General features: G+C 36.1%; 1 pseudogene across 1 annotated transcript; it reads left to right on the top strand.

Annotated features, from left to right (window-relative positions):
* Positions 1-5,705: 5,705 nt before the first annotated feature.
* Positions 5,706-6,095, top strand: LOC309845373 (small nuclear ribonucleoprotein G pseudogene; annotated as a pseudogene). Its single transcript has one exon. The product of its transcript is annotated as a small nuclear ribonucleoprotein G pseudogene (transcript).
* Positions 6,096-6,559: the final 464 nt, after the last annotated feature.

Raw genomic sequence — 6,559 nt, 5'->3', positions numbered from 1 at the left:
TTTTGATAGCTAAATACCAGCTCTGTTGTAGTTTTCTGGACCATGTGGCAAAAACCCTTCGTGAAATTGAATGAAGACAAGCTACAGGTCGATGACCATTTTGGTCACTGGCTCTGTGCATATCCGCAAGACTCAGAAGCTCCTTCAGGACTTCCTCAGAAGTAAGAATTTAAGGTGGACTTTATACACCAATGAAGCTATTACTTATGGTAGAAGTCCAGGCAACCATCGTAGTTGAAGAAAAATCTGACTATGTCTAGGCTTTGGGGTCAATGTAGCCCTTGTTGTTCCCTGGTATTTTAACTGCTGATCCCACCATACTGTAAAGGCACAAACTGTCTTTATCTTTAACGATCAGCCTGGTATGCTCATTCAGGTCTATAAAGCTGAATGGGCAATAACCAAGAATAACCATATGCTAGGCAAGTTTGAGCTCACAGATGCATCTCAGATTGAAGACACATCTGATATGGGTCTCTCCAGCCTCTTCAATAAGTCACTACATACAAGAATATGTAAAAAGAGGCCAAGATTATGACAAAGGCCATTGGATCAAGGAAGATATTGAGCAGATAACCCAGAAAGATGAATGAAGAGACAAGTTGTTCTCCCAGGAACTTCTTCAAAACCTTGTATTCATCATGAAGACCAATGTAGAAGTTGAAGAACCTCAAGGCAAGATCAATAATGATAAAAAATAGACAATTCCTGACTAGGGTCACAAAAACAGTCAATTAGCTAGGCAAGAATGATACTGTTGAGAAGGAAAAATATGTGCATAAAAAGAAGAGATAGAAATGATCTGAAACCCCGTCATTCTCAACTGTATCAGAATGTCAGCAGCTTACCAAGAGGAGTATCTAGAAGCATCCTTAGGGCAGAACTCTTCATCTACATGGTGATTATAGATTCCAGTCTTTCCTGGATATTCTTAGTTTATTCCTGTTATCCTGAGCTAAATATTAATAGTGCTACCTTCACTTTAAGAGAGTCCCAGTTTGAAGGATAACTTATGTGGTCACTCTTCATTGTGACCCACCATTGAAGAGGCCAGTCAGACCAGAGAACAAAAAGAATATTCTACATAATCACAAAATCTGTAGCATTCACATTTGTGATGAGAAATCCTATGCAAGTTTTTAAAAAATCCTATATGTACTTGGGTATAAATAACTTAATGGGCATTATGAATGCTTGATTGTGGGGAAAGAGAAAAAGTGAATACATTGCACTTGATGCTTCTGAAAACAAGTGGAAAGCATAATTTATATACTGAAGAGTAATGCTAAATGGGCAACATCTAAAGTAGAAATATTGTATAACAAATGTTTTATAAGGAGCCAAAAAACAATTAAATGAAATACAGCACAATGCTAAAAGCAGTTGTCCTCGGAGTAGTGGATTAGAAGTGATTGCTTGCTTTCTTCCTTGTATTTTCTGTAGTTCCCAATTGTTTTACAGTAAGCACATATTGCTCTTACAATCAGAAGAAGACTTATTTAAATGTTCAGGGATACTCACAAAAAAAGCAAAGCATAGCTGCAGAATACAAGATAAAAGACTGACAGTGAAAAGATGAGCAAAGAGACATTAGGAGAATACAAACCACAACTTGATTGAGACACCTGACAATGTAGAATTAAGGCCACAAAGCATTAAACAAGAAAAAGAAGGGCAAATTTTCATGCTGAAGGCCACATCTACAAAAGCTATAATATATCTGTGTATGCAAATAACAGAACAGCAACCTTCAAACTCAGAAACCACAAGGAGAAGCAAGAATAAACTAAAACTTAATAATAAGGTTATTTCCCAAGTTTACCAAACAGGGAACACTCCTAAAAATTGACCATGTATTAACTCCCAAAGAAAATTTCATGAAGTCTCTTGAAGTAAAAATAATCAAAAATATTATTTAACCATGGTGCAATAACCAGAAGTTCATAATAAAGTTCTTAAAGATCCTTCTGCATGGAAATTTAAAAATTCAATATGACACAATTCTGGGGTCAAGGTAGAAAAACAAACTGAAATTGCAGAAATCTTAAGAAAGACTGATGAGAATACCATATATCAAAATCTGTAGGGTGCAGTTAAAGCAGTGAAAGAAGGAAATGGATAACAACAAATATCAATAAAATAAAATAATAAAAATTAATGTAATAGCCAACTCAAAAAAATTTTTAAAAAGGAACCCCCACAAAAAAAAAAAATCAGAAAGGCTAAATTAACAAAAGTACAAATTAATGTAAGGTAAAAAGAACACTTAAAATGGAGAAAAGGTTAGTTGAAAAGATCAAATAAATTGACAAATCACTAGCTAACCTCACCAAGAAAAAGGGGAAATTTCAAGATCTTCAAGACATATACCCAAAATAAGAGATTTCAAGGTGGAAGTAACCATCAAAACAGGAAAATTAAAAATCCTAGGAGATTACCTCACAATTGTATGCCAAGAACAAACACTTTGAAAACCTTGAAGAAATTGATAATTTTCCTGGGAAATTTGATTTCCCAGCAAATTGTTTTAACCCCAGCAAAGTTTTTTAAAAATGTATTTAAAGATATCACTTCTCTAGAAGAAATAACAAAAACAAAACAAAACCCAAAGAACTATCCCTATCCCATGAAAACACAAGTCATCATAAGGGAAATCTACCAGCCTTCAAAGGAGCTAATATCAATCAATTTTAAATGTGCTAACATATAGATAAAGAAGAAAAAGTAAACTTCTAATTTTTTTTTACTGAACTGAGAACAACATTCATGCCAAAACCTGATGAAGGTTATACACATACACATACAAGAAAGCCATGGACTCCTCCCTCTTATAGCATTGCAAAAACCTTAAATCAAATATTAGCAAACAAAATCCAACAGCAACTTTTACAAATATGTCATAATGAAGTAGAGCTTATTTAAGAAATTAAAGGAAATATTATTATTGGAAGATCTATTCATATAAAATTGTATGAAGGGATTGAGGGAGAAAAACCACTTGATCTTCTCAATGAATGCTAAAATTTATTCAACAAAAAGCTAAAACCCTTTCTAATAAAAATTAATAAAATATACAGTGAAACATACTTCCTGAACATGAATTCATGTTTCATACATATGTCCCAGTGCATATACTCTGGTTGAATATACCTCAAGAAGAAGGAAATGAAATGTCATTTTATAAATAATGAAATTTGAATATGGAGGAGATATCAGGTAGTATTAGGAAGTTATTGTTAATTACCTTTGTTCTAATAACAGTGTTGTGGCTATCTAGAAGAATATCTAAGAAGATGCCTACTGACGTATTTAGGGAGTGAGGTATCATGATTTTGAAACTCAGTTCCAAATTACTCAACAGAAAAAAAAAAAGTATGGTGAAAAATGCTAACAATTGTTAAGTTTGGGTAGAGGACATAGAGATGTTCATTGCACTATTCTTTTGACTTTTCTGTTTGAAATTCTTCTAGTAAAATGTTGAAGATTAGATGAAATTTATTAGAATAGTACTAACAGTGCCTTTGCAATGTACATTTCTCTCTAACTACTTATGTTACACTCTTTTCAGTTCCAAGGAGCAGAGATCCACTTAAGTTGCCTGGAGAAAACGATTTGCAGGGATGCAGTGGAACTGGATCTAAGATTGGAATCCAACACTCATGGGCACTCAACTGGCTCTAAGAACTTTTGCCCTGACTGTGGCCCTAGGAGGGCCAGAGCTCTCTGTAGGTCTCCAGTCTCCTCAGTGTTTCTCCTGCCCTCTCAACTCTCCACCAACGGACTTCCTTCATTATCCTGACTTTCATGTTATCACATCTAGTCAAGTTCCATCATCCTCACTCCTAGAAATCTACCTCAAAGGTGTGCTGGCTAAAATACAAAATAGTATCTACACAAGGCTATCCATTGTATGATCACCTGTACTCAGACAAAGCTTTTCAATTTTATTTGTTTTCACAACAAACTCCCTTCAAAATGAGACCAGTCTCTACATTCTGATGCAGAGTAATCTCCAGTTTACTTTGTAAAGTGAAAAAAGCTATGTATATAGTATACTAATTATGGTGTGCTACCTTTTTGGGTAAGAAAAAAAGGCACACATAAATATACACGAATATATATATCTATTTCTATTTTCATAAAGAAACGATGGTAGGATAAATGAAAAATTGGTAAAAACACTCCCCTGCAGTGGAAGAAAAGGCAAAAGAGGATGTCAGAGAGGGAAGCAAGCTTCCTGAAATGTAACTTATTCTCTAGTTTTCCAGGCTTGCGGGAGCCTGGGTTGTGAAAGGTAGAGTGGCATCTATTGGCCAAGCAGGTTAGAGGAGTCAGTCTGGATTCTGGATTCAAGGAAGGGAAAGAGCTTCCGTCTCTCTGTAGACAGTGTGACAAAGAGCAGGTGGCCAATTTTAGTCTGCCATTATGTCTCAGAAAGTGGGACAACCTGACATTATGTGTTTCATAAGGTGATGTGTTAAAAAGTATGCAACAGTAACAATATAGCAATCCTGTCTTAAAAACTAAATCCAAGCCTCTCACTCCCAGTTTCTGACCGTTTAATGGACAGAAGAAGTTAAACACCTTACAGAAGCAATCAGCCAAATCCAGGCTATGGGATGTTCTATAGAACAAAAAACCACAGTAGGGCTGTTACAGAATAAATAAAAGCAATAAGAAGGTTTTGTTCAGATTCTGAACAAAGCAGATTCAAACAAACTGACCTGTAAAAAGACATCTTTAAGACAATTGGAGAAACTTGAATATGGAATGGGTATTAGATGAGATGAAAGGTGACAGAATGTGCCACACCAAAATATGACTGTAGGAGTTCAGGACATGCCACCCCAATGTATGCTACATTGGTATATTGATTATTTTGAAATGTAAGCCTTAAAAATTGGCAAATACCAGGAAGAGCTTTCTCTGAACTCCCCTTATTTGCCTCAGTACAGATCTTCCAAAAGGAACTCAGATGTCACATATATAGTCTTGGGAGTTTCATCAGGTAGAGAGGATTGACTCTTTTCTTAGGAGAGGAGACTAGAAGTCCATACCAGACTCTGACAAACAGTCACAAACTATACCCCTCATCTATTTTTCCGAGGACCCATTCATCTTTCCTAAAATCCTTTTACTCTTTCCCTTTTCCCAAATAAGGTGGTGTTGAAGTCTGAATTCACCTAGGGGAATTAATCATCTTACCCAGGATCTTTCCCATGTAAATATGAAGTAAACATGTTCATAAATTTCCATTTGCTTTTCTCTTGTTAATCTGTCTTTTATTACATGGGTCCCAACTAAGAACTCAGAGGGGTAGTGGGAAAATTATTTTCCTCCCTTAGACTATTAAATCTGTTAAAATGTTAAAAAAAAAAAAAGTATAATGAAGTATTTAGAGGTGAAATAACATGACATCTGAGATTTGCTATACAAACGTAAGAGAAAGAAGTGGGAGATGGATGAGAAACAGTGAAGAAAATGTTGAACCCCTCCCTTTTTCTGGGCATTTTTCAGTTACCATCAACTGGCCTTTTGGTGTTACTTGGTTCAGAATCCCTGAGTTAGTAAATATGATTGACTCTACCAAGCTGCTGGCCACTGTCTGAAGCCTATGGCTTCCTTATCTGTGGGTTTACTCCCCACTCAGCCTATTTCCAAAGAGCTGGGAGGAATAGGATATAAGGTCAAAAAAGCCTGGTCAGAGGGTCGCCACGAATTCCGTTTGGAGGCATCTTTGAGCTTGCCGAGTAGACACCATGAGCAAAGCTCACCCTCCCGAGCTGAAAAAATTTATGGACAAGAAATTATCATTGAAATTAAATGGTGGCAGACATGTTCAAGGAATATTGCGGGGGTTCGATCCATTTATGAATCTTGTGATAGATGAATGTGTGGAGATGGCAACTAGTGGGCAACAGAACAATATTGGAATGGTGGTAATACGAGGAAATAGTATCATCATGTTAGAAGCCTTAGAACAAGTATAAACAATGGATGTGTTTGTTCATCAGAAGAATCAACTGCTTCCACATGTCCCCTCTCAATAGTACCTGTTTTACTACAATATAAAAATCAGATCGTGTGCATTTTCAGCATTTTCATATTGAGCTTTTTTGTTAAATAAACTTTTATAATGGCCAAAAAAAAAAAAAAAAAAAAAGCCTGGTCACCTGGGCTTGTGTGGCATTTCCTTAGAGTGGAAGTGGCTGGGAGGCGAGAAGTAGACCCACTACTTATCATCTTCCTGAAGGTGGGAGAAACTGAATAGGATCAGGTTTGCATACTCCAATTCCATTTCAAAAACAACAATAACATGTTTTTGACTCACTAACTTGGCATGAACCCACATCTATTTGGCTATCATCTCCTTTGACTGCTCATCGCTCAGGAGTGAATGGGGATCAGGAATTACCCTCATGCCTTTATAGAACAGGCAAGTGGTAGAGTGACTTACCCAAGGCCCAGAGAAGTTGGGTCTAGAGGAAACAAATGAATTGTACTTTTGAAAATCAACTAGACTGCATCTTCAGAAGATTGTGTTGCATTAGAAGCAATT

This window comes from Mustela nivalis (assembly GCF_964662115.1).
Source record: "Mustela nivalis genome assembly, chromosome: 12".
Taxonomy (NCBI): domain Eukaryota; kingdom Metazoa; phylum Chordata; class Mammalia; order Carnivora; family Mustelidae; genus Mustela; species Mustela nivalis.
This window is presented reverse-complemented; position numbering and strand designations above follow the sequence as displayed.